Source organism: Manis javanica, chromosome 9, assembly GCF_040802235.1.
Source record: "Manis javanica isolate MJ-LG chromosome 9, MJ_LKY, whole genome shotgun sequence".
NCBI classification, from domain to species: domain Eukaryota; kingdom Metazoa; phylum Chordata; class Mammalia; order Pholidota; family Manidae; genus Manis; species Manis javanica.
In genome coordinates this window covers 62442547-62462708 of record NC_133164.1, presented here as the reverse complement: position 1 = coordinate 62462708, position 20162 = coordinate 62442547, and positions in this window count along the sequence as shown.

Genomic DNA, 20162 nt, shown 5'->3' with positions numbered 1-20162 from the left:
GTCCCCTTGTGATCCTCTCTGGTTTCTTGAGTAGCAGGAATGCCTTCCAGAAGTTTCTACCCTTTTGTGGGGACAGATTCCTACACTACTGAGCCTGTTCAAGTTACTTTTCTTCTGCCTGCCTTTATCTCAGAGAAGCTTTAAGTATTCTCTTTGGAAAACCACACGAAACAATGTGCCATGGCCAGGGAGACACCCTGCAAATGAGCACCAAGTTAGGACTGTCAAGCAAAACAGAGGTTATAATCATGAGAAGTTTCCGAGGTTGGTGATGTGTAAAAATGTCTAATTGGCAAGCATGCTCTCCTTAAAAACTCAGAAGTGGAAGGGCACCATTTCTTACTCCCTTCCAGAACTGAGTCTTTTGGAATCTACAACAAGGTTTCATTTTAATTTTCTGAATGTGTGTCAAAATTCAGAACGATTTGACTTTTACCGTTACTTAAATCTTAAACTCTCTTAGCTTCAAGAAGGCCCAAGAAAAGATATTTTCCTTTTTTTGTTTCTAAGTCTTTACAAACATAAATAATTCTGAAAAATTATACAAGTAAAATATTCAAACAGAAGGATATAAATTAGTGAGTAAAATCTGTTATCTTCTCCCACTCTTGTATGCCATCCCTTTCCAGAGGTAGCCAGTAAACAGGTCACTAGGTAGGTGTCCATTCCTTTTTTCTGTATGTGTAAATGTATACCAGGAATGCTCTGCCCCTGGTGGTCACATGGCTGTCTCTTCAGATGCCATTGCTCAGGGAGGTCTTCTCGGGTGACACAATTTAAGTTAGCTCCCCCTTCCCTGCCACCACATGCCATTTTATGCCTATCACACTTGATTTTCCCCACAGCATTTATTACCATCTGCAGTGGGCAGAATAATGGCCCCTCTCCCCTCCAAAGATGTCCACACCCTAATCCCTGGCACCTGTGAATATATTACCTTCCATGGAAAAGGGGACTAAGTGTGATGTGATTAAAGGTACAGATCTTGAGATAGGAATTTTATCTGGGATGATTTTAGGGTGCACAATCTAATTCCATGAGCCCTTAAAAGTGGAGTACCTTTCCTGGCTGAATGAGAAAGGAGAACCAGAAGGGCAAGGGACTCACGGTGTGAGAGAGACTTGACCCATGTTTGTTGGCTTGGAAGATAAAGGAAGGGGTCCACCAGCCAAATAATGCAGGCAGCTTCTAGAAGCTGGGAATGACCCTCAGATAACAGCCTGCAGGGAAATGGGACCTCAGTCCTACGACCACCAGGACTGCATTCCGCCAACAACTTGAATGATCTAGGAAATGGATCCTTGCCAAGAGCCTCTAGAAAGAAATGCAGCCCTTTCTGGGAGAGTCTCAGGGAGGGCCTCTAACCAACAAAGGTGAGAGATAATAAATTTGTGTTCTTCAAGCCCCTAAGTGTGTGATAATTTGTTACAGCAGTAATAGAAAACTAGTACATCAAAATTATTTTGGTTTTTATTGATGTGCCTGACAACCTGGATGTGAACTTTAGGAGAGGCGAAGTCCATTTGGTCACCACTTTATCTCTACTGATTAGAACAGTTCCTAGCATATAATAGGTGCTGATTTTGTAGCTGCTCTTGAGTGAATAAGTGACTAATACACAATTGGTACATATTTGTGTTTGATATCTGGCTATATGTATTATTTAATAACTTGCTTTATTCACTTATGATATATTTTAGAGATTTTCCCATGTCAGTTCATATAGATAAAATGCATTATTTTTGTTCACTCTACTACACTCAATAGGTAATTGAATGTATAATGATCTGGTTAACTATTCCCTTACTGATGGATGTACAAATTAATTTCAGTTTTCCACTTGGTGTATATGTCTAGGTATTTCTATGGGATAGAAATGGAATTGTTCAGTCAAAGGGTATATCCAATAAGCACTGCTAAATGCCCTCTAAAAATGCTATGCTGATGGATATCCCCAGTAACTGAGTAGGCAAATAGCTGTTTCCTTGCCCTCTTGACGATGTTGATCTTATCAATCCATTTTATTGTTTTAAACTGACTGGTAGATAAAAATATCTTTTTGTGTTTTAGTGTTTGCATTTTTTCTTGTTATGAAGATTGAACAGCTTTTCTTAAGTTTGTCAGCTATTTGTATTCCATTTTCTGTGAATTAGGCTCTAGTGTCAGAATATAAAGATTTGAATCCTGCCTCTAGCAGGTAGTAACTCTAGGCAAGGTCCTAACTTTCTCTGTATCCCAGTTACAGAAAAATACGCAAAATGGAAATTCTAATAGTATCTGATCAAAGGGACATTATGCAAATTAGTTGAGTTTATACATGTAAAGAACTTAAAATATTGCCAGGTCAATAGCACCCTCTCAATCAATGTTAAACTATACCCTTGTCTACTTTTCTCTCTCTTAGGTTGCTTTATTTTTTATTTTCAAAAGCTCTTTATATATCATAGAAAGACATCTATTGTCTGAAACATATTTATGTAAATATTGCAAATATTTTCTCATTGCTTGCATTTTAGCTTTGCATATCATGTATTTTATCTTAAAGAACATAAAAATTCCTTCTAATCTATCCATATTTTTCTTTACAGAGTTTTACATCAAATATACACAGTATTATATTCTTGCTTAGAAAGATACTCTAAAATCTTGATCACAAGATTTTAAAAACGCGTTCTCCCATATTTTCTCCATTATATTTATTTGTATGACTGTGTGTGTTTAGCTCTTGAATTGCCTTGAAATTAATTTTCACATACAGAGTGATATAGGAGGAATCTGAATTTTCTTCCAAAGTACAGAGATGACTTTCCAAGAGCTGTTTTTTGTACATATTCTGCCCATTCTCTGTTGATTGACTTTATGTATCAAATTCACATATATAGGAGGCTTTTCTATTTATTCTTCCCTCTTTATTCTTTTCTGTTGGTCTGGAGACAGAAATACCACATTTAACTTATAGAACTAGATGGTATATTTAATATTTGATTGTGAAAGTTCATATTTTTCCCTTAAATTTTCTTGAATATTTTTTAACCTTTTCTCTGCTATATGAACTTAACAGTCTGTCAAGTTTATTTAGATTATTTTTAATATGTAGATCAATTTGGAGAGAATTGCTATATATAAAATATTGAGTGTCTTAGCACATTTATTATTGGGTTTAATCTTAGTGTTTTGTTGTCACAATGAGATCCTTTGTTCATTACATTTTCTAGGTGGATATTATTGAAAAATAAAGATACTAGTGGTTTTCATTTACTGATCTTGTATCCAGTGATCTTCCTTATCTCTTACATTAGTCACAACAGTTTTCCTGTTAACTCTTAAATTTTTCGGTAAAAAACCACATCATTCACAAATAATTAGTTTTATCTCTCTCTGTTTCCATTTTCTCATCTCAGTTTTCTTCTGTACTTCTTGTATTGGGCAGGGCCACCAGCATGATGGCTATGATTGGTGGCAGAATTTCTTGTCCCAGATCTTTCTTGAATGGAAGAGGTTTTATTTTGCTACTTACTTAACTTGTTTTTGTCATGTCTAAATAGATTTTTTTTAGATTTTTTATGTTTATATAAAGAGACCCCCTTCCTTAGTGATACAAGAGAAGGAGATAATGTGTTGATATAAAGAATGGAGAACAGGTCTGCCAAGAATGTGCTCTTTGGTCTAGTGATGTGGGGAGAAAGAGGGAGGAAGCGGGAGGGATAAAGTATAAAAGAAATGGTGTGAAAAAGAAGAGGAGAGCCAGGAGAGGAAGAATATTAAAGGAAACAAGACAAAGGCATCAGGGGGCGCATACTGCCAGACCTCAGTAGAAATGGTGGCTGGACAGAACGACAAGTTTGGCAGAAGGAAGGGATGGGTAAAGATGGTTACAGTGGTGTCTCTGTGGCGTCAGGACTGAGGGGAATGAGGGAAAGACCTTAACAGCAAAGCTTTACCAGCACTCTGCTGGCAGCCCTGTACCAGGCGAAGCCAGTGCCCTGCTGAAACACCCCCACCACCCAACAGATGAATGGCTGGGTGCGCAGCATCAGCCTGCCTGCTCAAGACTGGATGCTCAAGTTTGGCCACAGAAACAGCCCTGGGTCATCAGCATAGTTTCCTTGGTAGAATCCACTGGACGCACATCCAGCCCCCATCTACCACAGAAGTGGACCACTCCAGGGCAAACAGAACATGCTACAGAATGCTTAAAATGTTCTGCTGATTCTTAGCGCTCAACAAGCAGGTGAGTGCCTTTTAGGATAAGGACTTCCCTGTATAAATGAAATCAGAATGCCTGTAAGTCAAGTTAGACTCAGTGTCTCAACATTGCATTATTTTATATGTATATTTTATGTGCATCCAACCCACTAAGATGCCAGACAATGAACCTATTTCCATGTCCATATCATTTAAGGGTTTTTTCCTCATAATCCCTGCCTTCTTGCTTCCTTGAAACCATTTACTAGGAATAAAGTTAAACTTAGTTTATTTTGTCGATGGCAACCTGTTGTTTCCTCTTTCTTGTCCCCCAGTGAGTCCCTAGCACTGCTCCATCCTGCTAGGCTCTCCCTGTGCCATTAGCCCCTTTGTCACAGTCCTTGGATCACTGCTGGCATCAGCTGCTCTGGACAGCATGGCCTCTCAGGGTGCACAATGTCTCACTGGCTGGCTTTCCTTCTGAATGCAGAGCCTGGCATATAAATGGTGATCAATACATTTGCTGAATAAATTAATACAGAAAATAAATGAACAGGGTAGCACATTCACAGGGATTTTCCTTCAGAATGGTCTCAAGCTAGTAGTTCAGAGTAGATTTATCAAGGCAAACTTGTGGGTGGAGGGAATGACTTTGCCAAATATGTTTTAGTGGTTTTGCTTGATAAAATACTTCACTGTAGTCATATGAATATTGGTTGACATCTATTGATATTTCCATTGACACATCACCACCACCACCCCCGTCCCCATCACCCTCACCAGATGATTAGACAACACCTTGGAGATGCAAGAGCTCAAGGCAGCTTTTTTCTGAACTCATTATTTCCCTCTTATTCCCAGGAAATGGTAGGTGGTGGGCATAATTTACTTCTGAGCTGTCTGGAAAGCTGCTCCTCTCAGTGCACAGCTGAGAGATCATCTTTCTGTTTGCAGTCCTTTGTCCAGCTGAAGAGGAGTCCTCACAGAGGCTGGAGGTCATCTTGCTGCTGAAGGGATGAGTCCATGGCCTCTGTGGGAAGGGGCACAGCGATGCTCTGAGGGAGGAGGGCTGGCTGGGCGAATTTCCACTCCTGTTCAAGCACCTGTGCTCTGACAGGTTTCCCCTGGGGGCTACTGGATGTTTGGAATAGATAAGTGCCACTGGCCTGCAAGCTTTTGCTTAAACCTGACCTCTACCCCTCACTCATTTGCAGGGTACAGATGGCTGGGAGCTGAGGAGAAAGCACTGTTTGTTTTCTTAGGGGAGAAAATGAAGCAGAATCAGTATAGATACCATGTTTATAAAGGCAGCCTAGTATCTTAAAAGACAGGCTCCAGATTCACAAAATCTAGACTTAAGGAAGGTACCTTACAAATACATTGGCTTAATCTCCTTACATTACCAAGGAGAAAATGCATACCTAGACATCACCCAGTGGTACACTCAAGGCTAAACACCAGAGTCCTTAAACCAGGACTGATTTGGTGATACAGTGACTTGTGTTAAATTTTCCAAATTATAAAAATTATATGCTTGTAAAAATTTACTTATAACTTCTGAGTAGAGCAAAAGATAACTTTATTTCTAACCCAAGAATAAAGCATTATATGTTCAAGATGAGGTTTTGTGGAATCTGCTGTTTTATGTAGTTGATTATATAATAGTTTTGCTTTTCCAGAAGAAGCAGGGAAGGACACCCAGTCAAAGGATAAAACTGATTTACTATTTGAGTGTGCAATTTTGGGAAGAAGTAGAGAAAAAAGTGGGGGAAAAAAAAGAAAGGAGAACAGATTATGCCACGACAGAACTGGGTTCTATTTTGAATCTGCTCCCTGCGTTCCGGGGCCCACCAAGCTCTGCTCTGCTCTGGATCTCATTTGTGAAACAAACCCTTTCTTTCCCCTATAGGATCATGAAGACAGTATGATCCATGAGCAGGGATGGCGAAGGGCTTCAAAACGTTCTTTCTCTAGGGGATGGAATGGCATTCCTCTGTTTATGTTAAGATGCTGAGCTATTAGCATAAGATGTATTCCTAAGGACTTTATTCCAGAAGGCCAACTATTGCTTTCTTTGCAGATTTTCCTCAAGGAGAAAAGGCTTCACAACTGCTAACTTTGGAGAGAGCATAACTAATACAAGGCTGTGGGGTCTCCTCCTAGCCTGACTCCTCCTCCTCGGCACATATCTGCCTTCTGGCAGAGGCAGTTGGCAGTAGCAAAAGTTAACGTTCTTAGACCTCTGAAACTTACTTCTCTTCAAAGCATCCACTTGGTCACGTATTGGAGATCACTCAACTGACAATGTCAACAATTAAAGTTCTTAAAAAGAATTCTGACCCTTTTGGTCTTTATTTTGCTTTTGAAATTGTCGAGGGAAAGCTGACCTATTTTAAGCCTCTTAAATTTTTAAGCCATTCTATGAATTTGAGCTAATCTCCTCTTGTCTAAGTACCTGTTAGTAAGTGTGACAGGCAGTGGGTTGAATGAAAGGCCAGGGAAGAGGAGGAGACCGACTAGACAGGAGAAGAGCACTAGTCAGCATGAGTTCCAGGTCGGCTGTCTCCCTGGCTCTGCCTAGTCAAGGAATTTGCTGCTCAAATTTAGAGACTTTGTCTTGCTTGGGTGAAGAATGTATTGAGACAACAGGCTGTTGATCCATGACACACATCGCTCGCTTCGTCATCATTAGCGGTTGGCTCTTTCAGCACTGTCCTTGTCAACATGTAGGTCACAGGGTTTAATTTGGTGACACACTGTACCTCTCAGAGGTCCTGAGGCAGAGGGCAGGGAGTCGGTACATGGTCTCAGAACGTAACTTCTCCCCTCTTTTAAAACTTTTTTTGCTCAGAAACATTCTGACAGTGCAGACAGTTCTTCACGTGAATCGGAGGTAAAAATCTGCGCTGTTAGCAGACAGTGAAAGGTAGTCATTTAGTCGTTTATGTTACTGCATCACCGATGCTTTCTCCAGCGGCAAAGGTGTCTCTATTAGGCAAGTGAAAAATGAACTGCAGCCTTATTCTCTTGTTAATGCGGCTGGTACTCTTCACGAAAGCCTACACCATCCCTGACAAATCACTGTAATAACCACAAGCCTAAGCTTTAACTTCTTGGACTATTTTTATGACGTGCTCATTTTTCAGTTATTAGGATGGACAAAACTTTGGTGAAAAATGTCCAGGGCTGGTCATGCTTTCTTACATGGGGTCTGGGATTTATTGTTAGGAGCCTGAGCTCTGTGGCTCACTCTAACCAGCGGCCCTGGGAAGCTCTGCCGCTTTGTGCCTCTGTTTCCTCATCTGTAAGGTCCCTCGTCCTCAGTTCCAGGACTGATCAAGTGACAGACATGGACAATCAGCCTCTCTAAGGGGTGTTATCAACACTCAGATATCTCCTTGTTAGAGGAGGACATGTGCTCTTCCCTTCAGAAGATGTCTTTGACAATTTAAGAACTCAAAATTATAATCTAAAAAATAAAGCAGGTAGAGAGCGGTACCCACAGGATGACCCCGAGAGAACCACTTTGGCACCAACACGAACTGTTTCTTTCTATAAGCCAATACTTAAAACAGAATGTGACCTGGTAAACAAAAAGCTAAAAAAAAAAAAGGCTTCTGATGGGCAGAGAGGGCCTATGGTCCCTTGTTCTACATCCCAAAAAAGCCACTTCATTACTCTTATCAAGTTGAGTCTGGGAAGGAGACTAGTAGTATATTCAAAGATGCTCCACCTCCTTTTCTTCTTCAGTAGCTGGCCCCCTGTTCTCATGGGTCCCCACCCACTGGGAAGCTGATGCCCTTGGAGTGCTCTTCAGCTCTCCCTGAGTCTTGTGTGTTACTCCAGGGAGCGCCTGAACTCCGGATTCTGTCTAACCCTATTTCCCAGCACAACGTAACCCCTCTTTGTCCTTTTCCCACATGACCTTGTCAAATAATAGTAGCTGCTATAGGAATGGCTGGAAGTGCCTCCATCAGAGGGGACGTCAGTGTATTCATCTAACGGAGGAAGGACCCGGGCATGGACACTGCTGGGGCAGAAGGCCTCTCGCTGTCAGATCACTCTTGATCCAGTTCCCTGGTATTATTCTCAACAGACATGGAGGCCCAGTCCACGAAAGGCCTATTTCTAGTTTCTAGGAGGACCAGGACTCCAGACCCATCACAGCTTCTCAAAACAGAAAAAATTAACAGGAGTTGCACTATTGAAACAATATATACCTACTTACTTTCCCATGTCTCTACACGAAGAAGCCAAGCCAAGGATGTATGTTTCCAAGAAACGACTGACCCAGAAGCCACAAATGCTTTCAGAAGCCCTGGAATTAGAGCCGGTAATGAACTCTCGAATGGGTGGGGGGTGGGGATTAACATGTGAGCTGCCCATTTCCATGGATACAGGTTCCTTTCATTTGTTTTTACTGGGCTTTTACGGGGAGTCAGAGCTCCAAATCTCATAGGACATCTGTGCTTCATTAGCTGTGTTTCATTAGGTTTATAATGTGATTTAAACGGACCCCTCAAAGCTGCAACAAGGGAGGCGCCTGAGAGTCCCAAGTTCCAGGCCTCACCTCACAGGGGACCTGCGGAATGGCTACCCTAGTGGGGAGGAGTGTCCGAAGGTTATGGGGCTGCTGGGGCGATGGATCTCAGGCTAGGATGAGGTTAGAAACATCTTTTATTTTGCAATTAAGGTCTTTAAAAAAGGGGTCTGCTACATCTGAGAGCCGCTATGTAGGGAAAGAAGAGGAATCTGGCTGCGAGGGGTTGGAAGGCTCTGCTAATTCTAGCAGTTTGGGACGGCTCCCTGACCACCATAGCCTTCCCCCTTTCCCGCCTTGGAAGTTAGCACAATTCACACGTGCTTTCTAGGTTGTGGGAGGAAATGTGAAACATGCTGGCAGTTTGGGGGCCTGCCACAGGAAGCAGGAAGCAGCCACTTTTTGAGTGTTCCCTCCAGCAATGATTAAAGTGGAAGCAGGTAGTCAGTCATGTGACAGGACTGAAATGTATAAACTGGGGATCACACTGCTCTGAGGGTAGTTGCTATGGTAACCCAGACAGAGATGGAACAGCAGTAAAGGAGAACTGCCCTGAAAGCAAATGTTATCGATTAAATGAGATTTTGTGGGGAGGGGGATGCTGGCAGTGGTGAGGAGGGGAGTAGCCGGCAGGTGACCACAAGGAGAGTGAGGTCTGGTTGCGTTTTGACAAATCTTGGTTGCGTTTTGACAAATCTTGTCAGGAGTCTTCATGGAAACTGGAAGTTAAATGATTGTCTGCGCAAGCCACTGTTTCTGTGGCTGAACTTTTTGTTTTCAACATTACAGAGTCAATTCACTGTTTCTTAAGAAAATCAAAGATGTTGGAGCGGTATGTGAGCCATGAGTTCAAAATCCGATCACCTATCTGAAGCAGGTTGATTTTCCTGCGGAATTTATGGCTATGTCCACTAAACACCTGATTACGTCTAACTGGGTCCCACTTTCTGCCTTAAATCATTCACATCACCATTCCAGGGATAGCTGTTTGGCTTAGGAGATGGGGCGGCCCTCTAAATGTGTCCTTATTCCAGCTTTGGAAAGCACCTTCCCTGTGAACCTCTCACGCTGTCACTTATATACTTCTTTTCCCTCAACTGTAATGTTGAAGAAAGGGCTCTGTCCTACTTTTCAGGATAATTTGGGAAATAACTTATTAATGATTATAAAGCAGCTTGAAAATATAAGCTCTTCACAAATGCAAGGTGATAAAAAATTATATGAGTAACAGTAACAACTATTGTATCCAGGCCACTGAGAAGATAGCTGGAGTGTGCCCAAGACCCAGAGGGACAATAGGGACTTATGAATAGGAAATATCCCTTGATGTGCACCAAATAAGATATGAGAATAGCCAAATATCTTGGGCTTTCTGCACTGTCATCTGTGTGTGAAACTCAATGTCCTCTATGGGAACAAATGGCAGATTTGGCAATAGCTTTTTTTCTAAGAGGAATTGTTGGTGTAATACTCATTATCCTCAGCATGCCCTTAATCATGACTGGTTGGAATGATGCTCTGAAAATAACCAGGACCCCTCACTCCTGAGGCCAATGACCTTCCCTTGTCCCCTCGCCTTCCCTTTATGCTGCAAAGCTGTACAATACAATACAGACCTTTGCCAGCAGATCTGTTACTAAAGGAATTCATGCATCTTGCATCTTGAAGATGCATTATTAATGCCTGGACAAATCACATCAGGTGAAACACAGCAAGTCCCTGGCACTGAAAGAAAGGAACAAAGGCTGGTTCTACAAGAGAGCGATGGATGAGACAAATCATAACAGCTGGGAGTTTCTTGTAAGTAAGATGGCATAAAAACCAGAAATGCTAAAATTGCGGGCACAGACAGCAATTTCATATTTCCGTGGTAAAACAGATGACACGTGGTGCTGGAAGGAAGCCACAGAGTGGATTAGTTCCACTCAACTGTGGCTTCCTTAAAGTCATGGCCCTGCAACTCTTTGAATTTCCCAACAAAAGGGGCCAGCTTGCCAGTGACCACATTATTTCCAAGTGCAACCCCAGCCCTTGTACATGGTTTCCGAGATGGACTAGGAAGGCTGGACTTTTTTAACAGGGCCAGTAATCAGCCCTAGCTGCACAGGGGCAAAAACGAAATGTGGCTTGGGAGAGTCCACTAGGAAGCTCTTGGGGGTGGGGACCACCCGGGGGAGGGGGAATGGAGCCCCCCTTGTCTCCTGTCCTAACTGTGGTGGGGGTGCTCCATAGGCTGTCAGGAGACAGTGGTTTGCTTGTGTTTGATTCATCCTCCTGCGTGAGAACTTACAGATCATTTCAACTTCTAAACGGGGTGATTGGAGATAGATAAATATCAGGTTTATTTCAAATGGGTTAGGAACGGCCACGAGTGCACTATCATTCAGCTGTGCAGATCCACCTCCGTCCCTGCTCCCAGCAGTTGCTAATGACACCCCAGCCACTGGAGCATTGATAAGGGGGCTTCCCTTCTGTTTCTGTAGGGCCGTGGCAGAGAGGATTTACTTTAAATTTCAGGCAACAGCCAAAATTTATGACAATATTAAAAGGAGGCATTTTTCAAACCAGCTTCTATGTAATCGCTTTATTAAATAAGATTTCTTTTGGCATCTTGATGGAAGCAATATTCTTCTTAAATATGAGAGCTGCTGACATGTTGCAGAAAAGGGCAGTGGTTTCTGTGTGTGTGTGTGTGTGTGTGTGTGCATGCATGTGAGCGGGCGATGCTTTCTTAAGCCTCATGCATACTGTTCTCTTGTGGTTTCTGTGTAATATTACCCACATTTTCTATGTGGAGAATCACTTTCCCCTACATATACTCAACAACAAACATGAAAACACCTAATTATATTTTCATAATCATGATGAAAAACCATTTAAATTATCCTGCTTGATGTATTCAAAGAGTTTGTTGATTGATTTTTGATGTGTATTAGAGCTTTATGCAGAGCCACATCAAACAATTTGCTTCACAATGAAATAAAGAAAGAAAAAGCCTTTTACTGTGCATACACACTTACTTAAAATACGCATGTATAATTCATACTTGGCTAATTAGCCAGCATCCACACAAAATCCATAACCATGAAATAATTGTGGAAAGGCCGATTTCCTTAAAATAGTACATTAATTTCCACTTCATATAAATATGTATTTTTAAAACTAATTAATTAGTTGATCAATTGATTTTTTGCACAATATTAATTCTACCTTTTCAGAAACCATCAGTTTTTGGGGCTATCAGTGTCTGAAAGTGTTTTTCCATATTCAGGAAAAGAGCCATGAAATTAAGATTTGAAATTTACAATTAAATTTTGTGACATGACTCATGTATAAATGCTCCTGCTTCCCTAACATGTTCTTTTGGACAACAGAAGGGTTATGGGCCGGGTCACATGAAGGCTTGGGGATGACCAGCAGGCTGCAGTGGGAGCCCTTCCTGCTGGCTCCCTGCAAGGTGAACAAGTGCCCCTGCCCTCCTGCTGGGGAGCAGGAGGGCAAAGCCTCCTCAGGGTCCTCCTGTTTGCCCACGCGCGTGTGTGCTGGGCAGCAAGAGCTTTCTAGGCCTCCATCTCAGGGTGCTTCTTTGTGTTTGTGGTAATATTGTGTGATGTGGTTTCAAGTCACCTTCATTTTCATATTTAAGTTTCACTAGGTGTTTGAAAACACGCTCAGATTATTTCTGACAGAGGTACTTGTAACTGTTCCTCGTGGGATGTTCCACTCTGTGAGTCCTCACAGGACTAGAGGCCTGTCTGTTGCTTTTGGAGATGGTGGTTTGGAATAAAGGGGCAGCTGGCAGGTGGGCAGTGCCAGTAAGAAGCGTACACTGAAGAGGAGAGATAAGACATATGGTGAAGACAGGTCTAAATAAAAAGCCAAACTAATGAAGGGTTTAGGTGTTAATATGAGGAAATAGTGGCTAATAGATGCATTCACACAGACCTCGAGTGCCTGCTGTCTGAAGGGTGATGGACTTCAAGGAAAACTGAGATATGGTTACCCCTGATGGGGAAATTACATAGAAAGAGATGCAATTCAATGTGCAAATTGATACAGTAGAGATATGTGTCAAGGACTGTAGGAAGGTAAAGAAATAACTTTCTAAATGTGTTGGGAAAGGCTTTCTGAAATAGCATCTTGAAAGGTGAGTTGGAGCTGTTTCCACGAAAACGCCTGCTACGCAGAGGACACACGATGTACAAACAAAGGTCAAAAGCATGAGGGGGCCCAGAATGTGAGGGTCTGTTGAAACCTTACATATTACTGCATTTTAATGGTGAGAAGGCAAGAGGCAGGAGATCAGATCAGAAAGGCAGGGGGCTGGGATGTAAAATGTTGATAGGCTGTACTAAGAAACGTGGACTTTATCTCATAGGCAAAGATGAAGATTGGAGAATGACATGATCGGATTTGTGTTTTGGAAAGCCAACTCTCTTGAAGTGCGGAGGATGAATTGGGAAGCGGGAAAAGAGATTGGCCAAAGGGAGAGCAGTGAGAAAGTTATTATAACACCTCCAGAGGGAGGCAGCGACAGCCTGAAACGGGGCAGCGACAGTAGGACGAGGGGAGGAAGCCCTTGACATCTGTCCCCATCTATGTCAAAATGACCAGAATGGTTAAAGCCCCTCTACATGGGCCACACACCTCAGCCACACCAGATCATCTGCTGTCCCCGCCTTTGCAAATGCCTTTGAGAAAATGCTGCTTTCTTGTCCAGGCAGCTAACTTCTGTTTTACTCCAAGCATCACCTCTGGCAGAAACTCCTCCGGCAGCCCTGTTGCCCCTAGGCCAAGCTAGGTGCCCCTCGTTTGGACTCCCACAAAACTTGGAACTAAGTCTAAGGGAGCTCTTTCTACAGGACCTGGTGCTTGCATATGATTTCCTTGAGGGCGGGGGGCGGCGCCTTGCAACATATGCAATCAAAGCGGCTGCCGTGTGACAGGCACTCGTGAATAAATATCCTTTGAATGGACAAATGTAGCAGTTTAACTGTCATTTCATCAAATAGTTCAACAAAAGAAAACAAAATGCCTGTCGTCCTAGCACACATTGCTGGATAAATCTTTTCTATTGATTCTGGACCTGTAGGCTATCATTACAGAGCTTAAAGTTGCATGCTGATCTGGCAATTTTGTGGTGATTTAGATCAATACAGACTACCAATAGGAAAAAGACAGGCTCCCAAAATTCACTGTCAACTTGGATGCCATATATGTATGTGTATATATATATATATGAACCAGGCCAAAAAAACCTTTTTATCACCATCTACATTTGCATTTTTATTGACCAAGGTAACCAAGTATGATTTTTTGTTTGTTTTCTTTTCTGTTGTGGAATCACAGACATTGAGTTTTAAGGAGTCAGCTCAGAATTTTAAGTGCATTTAGGACTGTACGTACTGCCATAGAGCCTTAAAATATGCATTATAATATTAATATTTTTATTATTTTGTCTTCCCATAATTGACTTTAGGAAATGTGATGATAGATGTTCATGAAAGTAGATGAAATTTACTTTCCCTCTGGTTTTGTTGTCTTTCCTGGTCTTCTGCAGTGTCCCTCTTGGAGTTACTTACAGTGATGCTGCCCTCTTGGCCTTTGAGTTATTACAGTGATGTTGACTCCCCAAAATGGCCCAGTCATCTAGAGACACAAGGTTTCTTTACTTCAGTTGCTTCTGCAAAGTTTCAGGGCGACCTGGAGTGATGGGACAGCGGTGAACTGGTTCAAGCCTTGGCTCCGCCCTAAATAGCTCTGTGACTTTGGGAAGCCATCTAGACCTTTAGGACTCTGCACTCCCTGTTTGTGAAAAAGGTGGTTGGGCTGAATATCTTGATTAATCTTTTCATTTCAGAAACAATCTCCACTTATCATAACCATTTATTTATTAGGAATTAATTCACTGTCAGTTTTGGCAAAGACTGTCCTAGGCTAGATAGGAGACATCAAAAAAATAAAATCAGTCCTTAGGAGTTTACCGTTTAGCACATCTATTTTGCCTCTAGAATTTGGGTGCTGTGGGTTTTGATTTTTCTTGAGGATTGACTCCATTTTATAAAAAAATAGCAATATGTCTTTGAGTCTCAAGTTAGAAGGCCATTTAGCAGCATCTAATTGAGCCTCCATTCCCCTGTACAAAATACCATGTGGATTGTTTGATTTCCAGGTTATTCTTGAATACTTTCAGAGTTAGGAGTTGAGGGTTTTGGAAGGATTCTTAAAGATTCCAAGGAATAAGAATGTTCTTCTTTATATTGAGATGAAAATTACATCTCTGTGACATACAAATATTTTGTATTCATTCATTTACTCACTCTTCATTCCATGCAGGTATTTTGAGAGCACCCACCACGTACCAGGTGCAGTGCTAGATCCTGGAAATAAGCAATGAAGAAGACAGACTTGGTCCCTGCTTTTACGAATCTTACATTGCACTGAACAGGTAGGCCATTAAGTAAGAATCACAGTATATGCTGGTATGTACTAGGACAGTGACATCATGCATGTGCTATAGTGATGCGTAAGAGGATATTGAATCTGAACCAAGGCGATCAGAGGGAGCTTCCTCAAGAGTTATCTAAGCTGACAGTTGAAGGGTGCAGCCATGCCCAATGATTTAACTCCTTATGATTATGTCTTTGAATCATGTGAAGACAGCATTCCTCTTAAGTTCTCTTCTCTAGGCTAGATATAATTCTTCCAATTTTCGTTTCTAGACCTCATGGGTGTGCCTACAGTATCTGCTGATTTACCAATTCAATAATTTTGTTAGAAAGCAGATGAAATTTCTTTGGCCTGATGTCTTCTTAGTGAACCCATTCTGGCTCCCAGTGATGATCGTTTAGCTCTCAAAGTGCTTACACACCATCTATTTAATTATCCATTCAAGAATTGAGCTCGGTATCAGTTATCAAGATTTATTCTGAAGTGTTTACTACTTAAAACTTTTTGCATACTTGTAGTTTTTTTACCTCTCTGGTTCTACAAAATTTTGCAAAAATTATTTGAGAACAGTGGTTCTCCAATTGTATTTGCAAACTCTTACTCCTGGGTGTAATTATCTGAGCAAGATACAATTTTCCTATCATCTCCACAATGCTACCCTTTGATTGTGTCGTCATTATGTTTATTCTTCACTTTTCTGTTTGGTGGTCACCCTCCTTAGTGAAGATGATTGCAAAGTAAAAGCAGGTTTTTTTTTCATACCACCTGATAATACTGGGTCATCTTTCCCAAACAAAGACATTTATCCTTTTATGTTTTCATCTCTTCGTTTCAAACAAGGACAAGAAATGATTTTTAGCCTTAATTTTTTTTACCAGACAGTTAACTTCTGGCCTGTGGACTTGGTGACATTCTTCAGATGGTTCCTCCTCTTCTTCCTCCTCTGAATCCCTGATTCTGTAATCCCCTTTCTTTTTCATTCTTCATTAAAAAATTGACCTTATGGAGGATGATCTAAGCAGCTACCTTGACTCCTTAGGATGTTTTTCCTTTATTAACATTATTCATAATTATATCATCAGACTCTGATTTTTAGTGCCTCCAATACTTCTTGGGCCACATTTGTTTTGGTAGTTTTACTTTCCCTGATTAAAAAAACATTCTCTTCTAAAATCTAGGATGCACTAATCTTGTAACATAAAGAAAGGGGAAGAAAATGAGTATTTATTGAGTACTTACTATCTCCCATCCCAAAGGGTACCTTATTCATTTCTCAACACTGTTTGGGGTTGGTTTGATAATTTCAATGGTTGAGCTGAGGAAATTGAGACTTGATGCAGTGTGCTACCTGGTAAAGAGCCATGCTGGGATTTGAGCCTGAATCTGTCCTATTCCAAAGCTTCTAATGTACTGTAGGTAAATTACTCCCATTTGCTGGTACATCTGCATGTTCTCCAATATTGCGTACATTATGGATTGTTAACCACTTCTTTAGAAAGCCAGAAATCATCCTCGTTGGGCGGGTAAGTGGAGATCCACAAGTACCAGTGTTGCAGCTTCTTCTCTGTATCATCTTGTTCCCTGTGGGGCTATTTGGCCCTCTACGGCTTCCTAGTAATCTTCATCTTTTTGTAGCACTTGTAATTGCTGACCACACGGTAAAAGGACAAGTCCTCGCCAATGAAGGAACCTAGTCAAAGCCCTTGGTATCTACATCAGTTCTTGTTGCTGTGTAACAAATGTATGTACCACCACCAACATAGCCGCTCACATCAACACTGATTTACTATGTCACATTCCAATAGGTCAGGAGTCTGGGCACAAGGCAGCTGAGACCTCGTCTGCTTCAGGGTCTCGCAAGACTCGCAGGGCTCAGTCTGCTGAGGCTTGACTGGGGAAGGACCCACTTCTGGCCTTCAGGGCCTTGCAGGCTGCCAGACCGAGTGCCTGGGGTTCTTGCTCCCTGTCAGCTGGAGGTGCTCTTGGTTCTTTGCTAGCGTGGCTTCCCAAAGCCAGCAAGGCAGACACTCTTCTCTTAAGACAAGTACTCCAATCCTACGTAATGTGATCACACATGGAACCACGCACATCCATCCCTGCTGACAATTCCACTGGCTAGAAGAAGTTGCAGTCCCATGTATGTCCAGTGGGAGGATGCCACAGGGCACGGATACCAGGAGGTGGAGCAAAGGAGACCGTTTTAGAGTCCCTGTGCCAGAGCGTCCACCTTTGGGATATCGTGACAACCTTTACAGTTCGCTGAGGATTTTCTTTGTCAATAGTCCCTCAAACTGCCATTGAAATACTGCTGGCTGTTTTTGTTATTAAAGCTTTTTTGGCCCCATCTTCCTTTACTGTTAAATCTGCTCTTCTTCTGTGAACTTTCAACATAAAATGACATCTTTTCATTATGATATTTTCATGTCATCATTTTAGCATAGGCACACACACACACTCACACAGGGGACAGCATCTTGCAACGTCTCCTCACAGCCCTTCCCACACTGGTCGCCTGTCTGGTCCCCATGGTCACACGCAATGTTCTGCCCCTGACCTACATTGCTAATGCTCACGAGTCACTTCCCAGATTTGAATTCTTTTCTTACCATTAATATGAGGAAGGAAATCTGCTTCTGTCACCATGACCTTTCTCGTCTCTAAGGCTTGTTTATGTGTTTTAAAGAATTCATGTCAACATTGTATCTCTTGCAGGAACTTTGGCCAATTTCTTCATTATGCCCTACAAGAAATGGCCTGTGGTCAAGTTAATTCAAAGGAGAATGCCTGAAGCCTGCAGAGCTGGCAGGTGGGAAAGACAGTATTGACCCAAGTGTCTCTGCTGTCAGCCAAGTAGACCACTTAGGTCGTAAAGAAAATCAGTGTGCCTCAAACTCAGCTGTTAGGGCTCTGGTCGGTATTTGCCTCTTTGGTCTCTTGTTTCCCACCCAATACTTTTTATTTTATTACAGGAAAAATAATTTAGGGCTTTAGCAAAAACAATTAAATAATTCAGAAACTGGTGATTTTTTCTTCAAACTTGAAGCTGGATCAAATATTCATAAGATGTAGATACTTTTCTTAGATGAGAAGGGCATCCAACCACCAACGCTTCATCACAGTGTGGCTGGTAGATCTCACAGGCAGGCAGCTCTGGACTTGTTGTTCATGTCAAAAAGTGCTCGCACTATTGCCTTTAAATTCATTCTGCCACAGCTAGGCTCCTGGTGCTTGTCATTCGATGTAGCATTAACTCACAATGACTGAGCTTCAAACACACCCTCTGTCCTCAGTGGTGTTTCCAGTATCCCTTTCAGTAAATTTTTAATGACCCTTTCAATTATGGGCCAAACAGCATTTGACAGAATGCACCTTTGCCTAATACTAGCACTTAGACTGGAGTGCTGTTTTTAGATAGCAATTAGTATCCACAATGCTGTCATGATATTTGTGAATATACTTTAGGGTTGATCTTAATGATCCCATTATAATATGCCCTATTTTTTTCACAGATGTGATGTCTTGCTTTTATGATACTGTGGAGAAGTTCTGGCTTTGGGTTTTGATTGGAAAGGACTAAGCTAGCATGTTTTCTCTTCTGGGAATGTGACTTGCTGGAATCTGCCGTGCTGAATGTCTTTCTGGTAGACCTAGGTGTTGTGGCCTGGCAGTGCAGGATGGGAGAGAGCTGTAATCATTCCACATGAAATCACTAGGAGGCAGAGATGCTAAAACCATGTCCTTGTGAACCATTAGGTACAACAGAGGGTCTGGTGGAAGTTTCCAAAAACTGTAGGGCAAGACACAGTGCTTCAGACAACATTTATCTTTTCAATAAAACAATTGTGAAAGCTCTCAATTGTGTAAAGTACTTCTAATTGTATAACTGCTCCCACCTTTGGCTTGAATGAGTGAAACATACATAGGTAAGTTTATACTTAAGCAAGAATTCAGAAAACAGTGACAAAATACTCTTAGAAGTAAGAACAATGAGAAAGTTTGTTGTTATTCCTGATTCTTACAGCTGACATGTACAATTCTTATCTTGGGACTTGGTTTTTATGAGTGCAAAATGGCTGTGGGCAATAACTTCTACATCACATATACAGACTCCATTAGAAGTTAGATATTAATGATAACAGGGTTAGGCCACCAGGAGACTGACGGACCCAGGATGAATGTATAATCTCCTTCTGGGTCTGAATAGGAAAATTCCTGAACCATGAGTGTTCCAAGGTTAAAGGCTTATAAAAATAAATATATATTCTTCTGTTGTGTTTATATCGCATTCTACTTATGACCTTGAAGTCAATCTCAGAGACTGATTTCTGACTTTTCTATTAAGAATATGCTTTTGCAGAGCTAAGGGGAATTCAATGGCATTCAATAAAGTTATTCTTGTATTCATCTGTTCTGTTTCCAACCTGTAATTGTGGTTTTCCTGTTTTGTTTTGCTTTGTTTTTTTCACCAACCGTGGTTTGGGTTTCTAAATAAGGGGACTAAATCCCCAGATGCTGTGGATCCCATATTTCTACATTATGATCATATTCACTTAATATTTACCCAAAGGAAATACTTTATCTCAACTTAATAATGTGGAATAGTTGTACGCATTTCTGCTTGTTTCACTGAGTTTTTCCATATCCTGTAGTATTTCATCATCTTTTCTGCCCTAGGCCCTTTGCACATGCTATCCTTCTACCTGAAATGCCCTTTCCCTCATTTTGTCTAGTAAATTCACCTGTAAAACTCAGCTCAAAGTAGTTTTTCTGAGAATCTTACATGAAATCCTCTACTTTGCCCTGAAAATCAGTCTTCCATTTAAAAGTTATGTATCTCTTCTTGGTGAGTCAAATCTCAGATATTATTAAGTAATGTATTATACAACCAGATTAATATCTGAATTCCTAGGCAGAATATTCATCTTGAAGTTGAACACTGTCTGATTCACAATCTTATCCCAAGCTCCTCATTCAGATCTTTGCATTA